This window comes from Papio anubis, chromosome 12, assembly GCF_008728515.1.
Source record: "Papio anubis isolate 15944 chromosome 12, Panubis1.0, whole genome shotgun sequence".
Lineage (NCBI taxonomy): Eukaryota > Metazoa > Chordata > Mammalia > Primates > Cercopithecidae > Papio > Papio anubis.
In genome coordinates, this window is record NC_044987.1 from 78,302,825 (window position 1) to 78,313,912 (window position 11,088).

An 11,088-nucleotide genomic window follows, 5' to 3' on the forward strand; every position below is an offset into this window, starting at 1 on the left:
TACCATGCTGTTTTGGTTACTGTAGCCTTGTAGTATAGTTTGAAGTCAGGTAGCGTGATGCCTCCAGCTTTGTTCTTTTGACTTAGGATTGTCTTGGAGATGTGGGCTCTTTTTTGGTTCCATATGAACTTTAAAGTAGTTTTTTCCAATTCTGTGAAGAAACTCATTGGTAGCTTGATGGGGATGGCATTGAATCTATAAATTACCTTGGGCAGTATGGCCATTTTCACGATATTGATTCTTCCTATCCATGAGCATGGTATGTTCTTCCATTTGTTTATGTCCTCTTTTATTTCACTGAGCAGTGGTTTGTAATTCTCCTTGAAGAGGTCCTTTACATCCCTTGTAAGTTGGATTCCTAGGTATTTTATTCTCTTTGAAGCAATTGTGAATGGAAGTTCATTCATGATTTGGCTCTCTGTTTGTCTGTTACTGGTGTATAAGAATGCTTGTGATGTTTGCACATTAATTTTGTATCCTGAGACTTTGCTGAAGTTTCGGACATAGGCATGGGCAAGGACTTCATGTCTAAAACCCCAAAAGCAATGGCAACAAAAGCCAAAATTGACAAATGGGATCTAATTTAACTAAAGAGCTTCTGCACAGCAAAAGAAACTACCATCAGAGTGAACAGGCAACCTACAAAATGGGAGAAAATTTTTGCAATCTACTCATCTGACAAAGGGCTAATATCCAGAACCTACAAAGAACTCAAACAAATTTACAAGAAAAAAACAAACAACCCCATCAAAAAGTGGGCAAAGGATATGAATAGACACTTCTCAAAAGAGGACATTCATACAGCCAACAGACACATGAAAAAATGCTCGTCATCACTGGTCATCAGAGAAATGCAAATCAAAACCACAATGAGATACCATCTCACACCAGTTAGAATGGCAATCATTAAAAAGTCAGGAAACAACAGGTGCTGGAGAGGATATGGAGAAATAGGAACACTTTTACACTGTTGGTGGGATTGTAAACTAGTTCAACCATTATGGAAAACAGTATGGCGATTCCTCAAGGATCTAGAACTAGAAGTACCATGTGACCCAGCCATCCCATTACTGGGTATATACCCAAAGGATTATAAATCATGCTGCTATAAAGACACATGCACATGTATGTTTATTGTGGCACTATTCACAATAGCAAAGACTTGGAATCAACCCACATGTCCATCAGTGACAGACTGGATTAAGAAAATGTGGCACATATACACCATGGAATACTATGCAGCCATAAAAAAGGATGAGTTTGTGTCCTTTGTAGGGACATGGATGCAGCTGAAAACCATCATTCTCAGCAAACTATTGCAAGAACAGAAAACCAAACACCGCATGTTCTCACTTACAGGTGGGAACTGAACAATGAGATCACTTGGACTTGGGAAGGGGAACATCACACACCAGGGCCTATCACGGGGAAGGGGGAGGGGGGAAGGATTGCATTGGGAGTATACCTGATGTAAATGATGAGTTGATGGGTGCTGACGAGTTGATGGGTGCAGCACACCAACATGGCACAAGTATACATATGTCACAAACCTGCACGTTATGCACATGTACCCTAGAACTTAAAGCATTAAAAAAAAAAAAAAGAAAATTGCAGAAAAAGTTTTCAGTGTAAGATAACAGGAAAAATGTGTTGGTAATATCAAGGAGAATCTAAACATTGTACTGTCAGACTAATGCTTTCCGTGGGTGAAAACTGGAACTGTCAGATTAGATAAACATCTATTCGATGATCTTCAGTTACCACTGAGACATTGCTGAGGCACAACACTAAGAAAACACATGTAATTGTCAAGGGTGGCAGGGCAGTGTTGCTCTCAAAGTCCTGCCTGACTGACAGGGCAGAGGCTCTTCCTCACTGCACCAATCGGCTTCCTGACAGCTCCAGGGTTTCCTGAGGAAGCCGCCGTCCACCTTCATCTACCTCAGGCGTGTCCTGCAGAGCCCTCTGGAGAACCAGCTTCAGGTTCTGCCTATTTTGACGCTGCCTAAAGGAGCCCACGAAGACGTAAATGATGGGGTTGGCACTACTGTTTAGAGAGGACAGGAAAATGGAAACTAGATGGACATGACAGAAAATGCCTTCCAAATCCAGGTGAATCCCAATAGACAGGGCCCACTGAATGCTGAAGGGCAGGCCTTAGAGTAGGAAGACCAGCACTTTGAGCAGGATGGTCATGTATCTTCCGGGATCCACAGAGAATCCTGACCAGCAGGACCAGGTTGGACTTACAGAGAACCACACATAAAAAAAATCAGCCACAGGACTGTGATGAAATCTGATGTTTGGCACCAAAGAGAACCAGGATCACTAAGCAGGAAGTCACAGAACCTCCACTGCAGGATGCTGCACAGCAGGGACAGGACCCATAGCAGGAAACACACGACCACTGACAGGTGTGTGGGGTGGCGGCAGCGGTACCAGATGGGCCACAGGACTGACAGGCAGCGCTTGGTGCTCGTGGTGCTCAGCATGCTCAGGCCTGTAAAGTAGAGAAAGGTCGTCACAGGAATGAGGATTTTGGAGATGGGATGACAGATATTGATGAGTGAGGCGGAACATATAACGTTGCTGCTGAGGAAGAGGAAGACGGCCATGGACAGGTTGAGGATGTAGATGGAGAAGGCGTTCCTGCTCATGCGGAAGCCCAGGAGCCAGAGCACAACCGCGTTTCCTGTCAGCCCGACAAGGGAAATGATGCAGGTCAGTACCGTGAGGCTCAGGGTCCGCTTATAGCAAGGAGTCTCCTCAGTTCCGTTGATTGGTGCCAGTTCTGTATCCAAGGCTGGGATGGTTGGATCCATGCTCAGAAACCCTAATCTGGTGTCCCTGGGAACACAAACCAGATGTGATCACCAGCTATATGATCTCTGATTCTCCCCACCACCCTGCCATGTGGGATTTACTGTTCTCATTTTAAAGAGGAGAGAAACAGAGGCTCACAGAGAATAAGTCACCTATCAAAAGGTGGGAGTCCTCAAATCCAGTTTGAAATCCAGTTCTTGCTGACTCTGAAGCCTGACTTCTCCTTATTGCCACACAAGTTCTGTACTGACGTGGGAATAACATTAGGATCAAAACACCCCACTCAAGTGGCCAGGGCTGTGGACCCGATCATCACTCTATCCTGGGCCTGAAATTTTCTCTCAGGTGGAGGAATTCAGATACAGAAAGAGGTGGTTGTGACACCCTCATGACTAGGACTGGTCATCCATGGACAGGAAAGAAGACCATGAATTATGAACTGGAGGAAAATGTGACCTTCGCTAGAATAAGCGTGAAAATGGCTGGGCCTGGTGGGTGAGAAATAACTCAGTGTGTCAGTCATTGCAGACAGGACCACATTTTACGTTTTATACTCCTGGTGCCTATTTCCATGAGCAGCACACTGTGCTCTTCATAAATATTCATTCAATGAATGAATGCATGCATGAGGAGCCTAATGGTAATGGTAGATTTTGGTGAAATGGAAAATAAAAATGAAAGCACAATGTAAGGCATTAGAACACACATTTGTAATTATATGAAGAGAATTTCATTAATCAGAAATCTATTTGTGGACAGCTCTGTGTTGAGAAGAATGATTGATGTGTGCCCAAAACCAGAAAATGACCACTGATGTACCTTTGAAATGAGGTCTCAGTGTAGCTTTGCTGAACACCTAGAAGCATTTTTGTACACAATGTTTGAGTAGGGTGTGGTTCTGAGCTGAACTGTTCAGCAATAGAATAGAGGAAAGAGTAAGTGTGAATGAGGTCTGAGTGCAACTGAAGGAATATCTATGGGGGACTAGTAAGTGTTCTGCTCCATATACACAATGTAATCCCATTTCTTTCTCTCTTTCAGGAGATCTGTGGTTCATTTCTCTGTTGATGAAAATATTTGTATTAGCAGAGTCCATGAGGGAAATAGGGCTAGTATAGGGCTTGGAGTATAAAGACAGATTCAGGCAGACTTCAACTGGAGAATGAGGGCTGGGTCTAATTTGGGAGAATAACAGCAGCTGATTGAGAGTTTATTAGGTATTGCCTCTTTTAATTATCTGAAGAGCCTACGAGGTAAGAATGCGTATTATTCCCAGGCCAATAATGCATTGGAGCACAAAAAGAATGAATTATTTGTCCTGGGACTTATATAGTATGAATTTGAGCCCAGTGGGGCTGACTCATGATCCAGTCTTTGACCAGCCCTTTCGAACCAGCACAATTCTGTGTCAATTATACATGTTAGAGGGAGTAAAGCAACAGAGTGATTCTCAAGTAGAATCCAAGTTGGCAGTCAAAATTGTGGGTTGAGAAAAATACCAAACTCCAGATAGAGAATGAGAAGCTAATCAAATAGGGAACAATATAGAGGAGAGTGAAAGTCATTTAGGAATAAATTCAGGAGTTCCTTTTTGCCTATCTGAAGCCACCTTTGCTCTGGAATCCAAGAATGCACATGGACAGGAGGCTTCCATGTGGAAAGAAGATGCACCCTCGGCTGGGAATACAGAGAATTGTTTCAGTAGGATTGGTACCAATTCTTCTTTGAATGTCTGGTAGAATTCAGCTGTGAATCCATCTAGTCCTCTACTTTTTTTGTTGGCAATTTTTAAAATTTTTATTTCAATCTCACTGTTTTTTATTGGTCTATTCAGAGTTTCTCTTTCTTTTTGGTTTAATTTACGAGATTTGTATATTTCCAGGAATTTATGCATATCCTCTAGGTTTTCTGGTTTGTGTATGTAAAGGTGTTCACAGTAGCCTTGAATGATCTTTTGTATTTCTGTGGTGTTGGTTGTAATATCTCCTGTTTCATTTCTAATTGAGCTTATTTGGACCTTCTCTGTTATTTTATTGGTTAACCTCATCAATGGTCTATCAATTTTGTCTATATTTTCAAAGAACCAGATTTCTATGTCACTTATCTTTGTTTGTTTGTTTGTTTCAGTATCATTTAATTCTGCTCTGATCTTTGTTATTTCTTTTCTTCTGCTAGGTTTGGGTTTAGTTTGGTCTTGCTTCTCTAGTTCCTTGAGGTGTACCTTAGATTGTCTATTTGTGCTCTTTCAGACATTTTGATATGTGCATTTAATGCTATAAACTTTCCCGTTAGCACCACTTTTGCTGTATCCTAGAGGTTTTATTCTTCTTCTTCTTCTTATTATTATTATTATACTTTAAGTTCTAGGGTACATGTGCACAACGTGCAGGTTTGTTACATATGTATACATGTGCCATGTTGGTGTGCTGCACCCGTTAACTTGTCGTTTATATTAGGTATATCTCCTAATGCTATCCCCCCGCCACAATAGGCCCCGATGTGTGATGTTCCCCTTCCTGTGTCCAAGTGATCTCATTGTTCAATTCCCATATATGAGTGAGAACATGCGGTGTTTGGTTTTCTGTTCTTGTGATAGTTTGCTGAGAATGATGGTTTCCAGCTGCATCCATGTCCCTACAAAGGACACAAACTCATCCTTTTTTATGGCTGCATAGTATTCCATGGTGTATATGTGCCACATTTTCTTAATCCAGTCTGTCACTGATGGACATTTGGGTTGATTCCAAGTCTTTGCTATTGTGAATAGTGCCACAATAAACATACGTGTGCATGTGTCTTTATAGCAGCATGATTTATAATCCTTTGGGTATATACCCAGTAATGGGATGGCTGGGTCAAATGGTATTTCTAGTTCTAGACCCTTGAGGGATCACTACACTGTTTTCCATAGTGGTTGAACTAGTTTACAATCCCACCAACAGTGTAAAAGTGTTCCTATTTCTCCATATCCTCTCCAGCACCTGTTGTTTCCTGACTTTTTAATGATTGCCATTCTAACTGGTGTGAGATGGTATCTCATTGTGGTTTTGATTTGCCTTTCTCTGATGGCGAGTGATGATGAGCATTTTTTCATATGTCTGTTGGCTGTATGAATGTCTTCTTTTGAGAAGTGTCTATTCATATCCTTTGCCCACTTTTTGATGGAGTTTTTTGTTTTTTTCTTGTAAATTTGTTTGAGTTCTTTGTAGATTCTGGATATTAGCCCTTTGTCAGATGAGTAGATTGCAAAAATTTTCTCCCATTTTGTAGGTTGCCTGTTCACTCTGATGGTAGTTTCTTTTGTTGTGCAGATGCTCTTTAGTTTAATTAGATCCCATTTGTCAACTTTGGCTTTTGTTGCCATTGCTTTTGGTGTTTTAGACATGAAGTCCTTGCCCATGCCTATGTCCTGAATGGTATTACCTAGGTTTTCTTCTAGGGTTTTTATGGTTTTAGGTCTAACATTTAAGTCTCTAATCCATCTTGAATTAATTTTCATATAAGGAGTAAGGAAAGGATTCAGTTTCAATTTTTTACTTATGGCTAGCCAATTTTCCCAGCACCATTTATTAAATAGGGAATCCTTTCCCCATTACTTGTTTGTCAAAGATCAGATTTGTCAAAGATCAGATGGCTGTAGATGTGTGGTATTATTTCTGAGGACTCGGTTCTGTTCCATTGGTCTATATCTCTGTTTTGGTACCAGTACCATGCTGTTTTGGTTACTGTAGCCTTGTAGTATAGTTTGAAGTCAGGTAGCATGATGCCTCCAGCTTTGTTCTTTTGGCTTAGGATTGTCTTGGCAATGCAGGCTCTTTTTTGGTTCCATATGAACTTTAAAGCAGTTTTTTCCAATTCTGTGAAGAAAGTCTTTGGTAGCTTAATGGGGATGGCATTGAATCTATAAATTACCTTGGGCAGTATGGCCATTTTCACAATATTGATTCTTCCTGTCCATGAGCATGTTATGTTCTTCCATTTGTTTGTGTCCTCTTTTATTTCACCGAGCAGTGGTTTGTAGTTCTCCTCGAAGAGGTCCTTCACATCCTTTGTAAGTTGGATTCCTAGGTATTTTATTCTCTTTGAAGCAGTTGTGGATGGGAGTTCACTCATGATTTGGCTCTCTGTTTGTCTGTTATTGGTGTATAAGAATGTTTGTTATTTTTGCACATTAATTTTGTATCCTGAGACTTTGCTGAAGTTGCTTATCAGCTTAAGGAGATTTTGGGCTGAGATGATGGAGTTTTCTAAATATACAATCATGTCATCTGCAAAGAGGGACAATTTGACTTCTTCTTTTCCTAATTGAATACCCTTGATTTCTTTCTCTTGCCTAATTGTCCTAGCCAGAACTTCCACCACTATGTTGATTAGGAGTGGTGAGAGAGGGCATCCCTGTCTTGTGCCAGTTTTCTAAGGCAATGCTTCCAGTTTTTGCCCATTCAGTATGATATTGGCTGTGGGTTTTTCATAAATTGCTCTTATTATTTTGAGACGTGTTCCATCAATACCTAATCTATTGAGGGTTTTTAGCATGAAGGGCTGTTGAATTTTGTCAAAGGCCTTTTCTGCATCTATTGAGATAATCTTGTGGTTTTTGTCTTTGGTTCTGTTTATATGCTGGATTACGTTTACTGATTTGTGTATGTTGAGCCAGCCTTGCATCCCAGGGATGAAGCCCACTTAATCATGATGGATAAGCTTTTTGATGTGCTGCTGGATTCGGTTTGCCAGTATTTTATTGAGGATTTTTGCATCGATGTTCATCAGGGATATTGTTCTAAAATTCTCTTTTTTTGTTGTGTTTCTGCCAGGCTTTGGTATCAGGATGATGTTGGCCTAATAAAATGAGTTAGGGAGGATTCTGTCTTTTTCTATTGATTGGAATGGTTTCAGAAGGAGTGATACCAGCTCCTCCTTGTACCTCTGGTAGAATTCGGCTGTGGTATCCCAGAGGTTTTAATAGGTTGTGTCCCTATTATGGTTCAGTTCATAGAATTTTTAAATTTCCATCTTGATTTCATTGTTGATCCAATGATCATTCAGGAGCGGGTTATTTAATTTCCATGTATTTGCATGGTTTTGAAGGTTCCTTTTGGAGTTGATTTCCAATTTTATTCCACTGTAGTCTGAAAGAGTACTCGCTATAATTTTGATTTTCTTAAATGTATTGAGACTTGTTTTGTGGCCTATCATATGGTCTATCTTGGAGAATATTCCATGTGCTGATGAACAGAATGTATATTCTGCAGTTGTTGGGCAGAATGTTCTGTAAATATCTGTTAAGTCCATTTGTTCTAGGGTATACTTTAAATCTATTGTTTCTTATCTGGCTTTTTGTCTTAATGAGCTGTCTAGTGCTGTCAGTGGAGTATTGAGGTCCCATATTATTATTGTGTTACCATCTATCTCATTTCTTAATTCTAGTGGTAACTGTTTTATAAACTTGGGAGCTCCAGTATTAGGTGCGTATATATTTAGGATTCTAATATTTTCCTGTTGGACTAGATGTGTTATCATCATATGATGTTGGAGGCTGCACAAGTGTTTCTTATGATCAGGCACAATTGAAGCCTGTCAGTAACAATATGAACCTGTGATCAATTAAGCAGCTGACCAATCGTTACCTCCTCCTCCTTGCTCTTGTTACCCAAAAAATATGAAGGGCTCAGAAGCTTGGGCGGTGACCTTCGCTCACTAGAAGCAGGAGCTCTTTTCTTCTTGTCTTCTCTCTTCTCCTCATGTTGCCTTTCCTTAAAACAGTTTTTTTTTTAATTGTTATCATTTCTACATTTGTCCTTTCATTCAGTCATAATGATGGTCTCAAGCAGTAACAGTAGTAACTGCTGTAGTGACAATCTCAAGTAGTAGTTGTGGCAGTCAGCCAAAAGTGGTGTCTGAACAGGGACTAACAGGGACTATCAGGGACAAACAAAACTGAAGAGACCTGAAGGGACCCAGAGAGGCCTGCAGGGATAAATAGAGGTAAACAGAAATAGAGATGAATAGAGATAGGTAGGGAGATACAGGGACTTGCAGGAACTTGGAGGAATTAACAGGTACTATAGGGACAGATAGGGATAGATAAAGACTAGCAATATAAGGTCAGTGCCCTAAAGAGGTACAAAAGTAGAGACTAGCAAAGACTAGTGGAGATTTGCAGGGACAGATAGGGTCCTATAGGGACTTGAATGAGGAAGGTCTCCTGGAACAGAAAAAACTAAAGCCCAGAAAAAACTAAAACCAACTAGACATTACAAGTCTGCCTGAAACAACATAAGGTCAGTGCTCTGAAAGGGTGCTGGTCAGTGCCCTAGAGGTACAAAGAATGGGAAGTTTTTGAATCAGGGTAACATGAGGAAGAATTTATTTATTTCCATTTCTTTTCTCTTTTTTGTTTGGAGTTTGGTATGTACCATCTTTTTGTTATTTCAGGATTTGAGAGAATTTTTTTGCCATACCTACAACATCTATCAAAAGTGCTGTAGGATGATAAGGAGAGGGAGGATGAAAATTGGCTTGTACTGTCTTTTGTGGCTACAGAAAGGCTAACTTTAACTTTGGCTTTCATGGATTGTAACATGCACTGGCACCTTGAGTTGTGCAGAGGACTTGGGAGGTTTTCTCGGAGCCTATCAAGATGTGGGAACTGAGCTTCATTGCTCTGCAGTATTGACTCAGGCAATGTCTAATTTGGTAGCTGACAGATCCAAAGGAAACCAAGGGTCAAGCACTAAAGTGGGAAAGTGTTATAAGTGTAGAAAAATTGGACATTTCAAAAAAGAACACTGCCAGACCACTGGGCAAATGGAATCTTGTAACACAGTTCCCCTCTCAACAGAAAAAAAATGCCAGGACTTTGCCCTCATTGCAATAAAAGAAATCATTGGGCTAATCAATGTCACTCAAAATTTCATCAAAACGGCACCCCCCTGTCAGAAAGCGAGAAGGGGGCCTGGACCTGGGCACCTCAAACTATGAGGGCATTTCCCCGTCCAGGCCATAACTCTGTCTCAGGGGTGGGTTTCTGGAGGCAGACTGATTCCCTTTCCCTCAGGAACACCTGGAAACACAAGATTAGATCTCCTAGAAAACAAATTATGTTAATTGAAAAAACTCACTGATTCACATTGATATTTGGGAATCTTTGCCAACAAAATACATAGGATTGATTTTGGTAAAATTGTCTTAACTTACAGGCCCAAAGATATTGATTTGGATTGTGAAGGAGAAATTCAGGTAGTGGTAATGTCACAGATCTTTGGGTTTTTGAACCAGGAGAATATGTTGCTCAACTGTTGCTTGTTCCCTTTAAGTTGTACCCTTCTCTACGTAAGAGGAAGCAAGAAGGTCAGGGATTTGGAAGTGCAACTAGGAGAGAGATTTATCTATGACAACCCATAGCATCTCATAGACCCACTTGTGCAGTTAAGTTTTGTGGGCTTATGGATATGAGAGCAAGAGAATGGTCTCTCATGGTAATAGATCTTGAAGATTGTTTACAAGAAGGATAAGCCTAGATTTGCTTTTTCTGTGTCTTCTGTTAATCAGAAAGAGCCTGTCTTTCATTATCAATGGAAAGTTTTATCCCATGGTAATTAACCAAGAGGCAGAAGCTGAGTTACTGCCTGTAGAACAAATGCTTCAGCAACGGCCTGCCTCCCGGCTACAGCCACAAAAGCCTTTGCTTCTGTTTTAGTAGATGGGGATAAGGGTATGCTTGTGTTTTTGCAGGAGATGAACAAGCCATGCGGGTGCCCTCAAGATGTGTGTGACCATGGAATGGGAGACTGGAGGGACCCATGAATTCCAACTCTAGACCTGGTTCCCCCAGTACGAGCCAAAAGCCAGTTGAATTTGAATTTGAACGCGAAGAGGGAATGAGAACTGACCGGAGTCACGCTGACATTAACCCCCATAATATGGGGACAGATCAAGAAAACCACACAGGAAGCTGAGAAACTGCGGAGCACCAGGTTTCACCTTTTGCTGGAACTCAGAGGTACAACTGATGATTAACGGACAAATGCTTTCTGACTGGGCTCCTCTCTACCCTGGATACAAGAGACCCTAACAGTTAAGCAGGAATATCATCGCCCTTATTCAGCATGAAGAAGTTGTGGAAGATTGGACCTTCATCCTTCTGCAACCCTTAGGATTAAGGGTCCTCTTGTAAAAGGGAAGGGGGAAATATGTAAGAAGCATTCAAACCAGAGTGACTCCATTTTGAATAAGGGCTAAGAAAAATTAAGCTGGATCACCAAC

At 40.9% G+C, this 11,088-nt stretch overlaps 1 pseudogene; it reads right to left on the bottom strand.

The window, feature by feature from the left end:
- Positions 1–1,632: 1,632 nt before the first annotated feature.
- On the bottom strand, positions 1,633–4,221 carry LOC110741212 (annotated as a pseudogene).
- Positions 4,222–11,088: the final 6,867 nt, after the last annotated feature.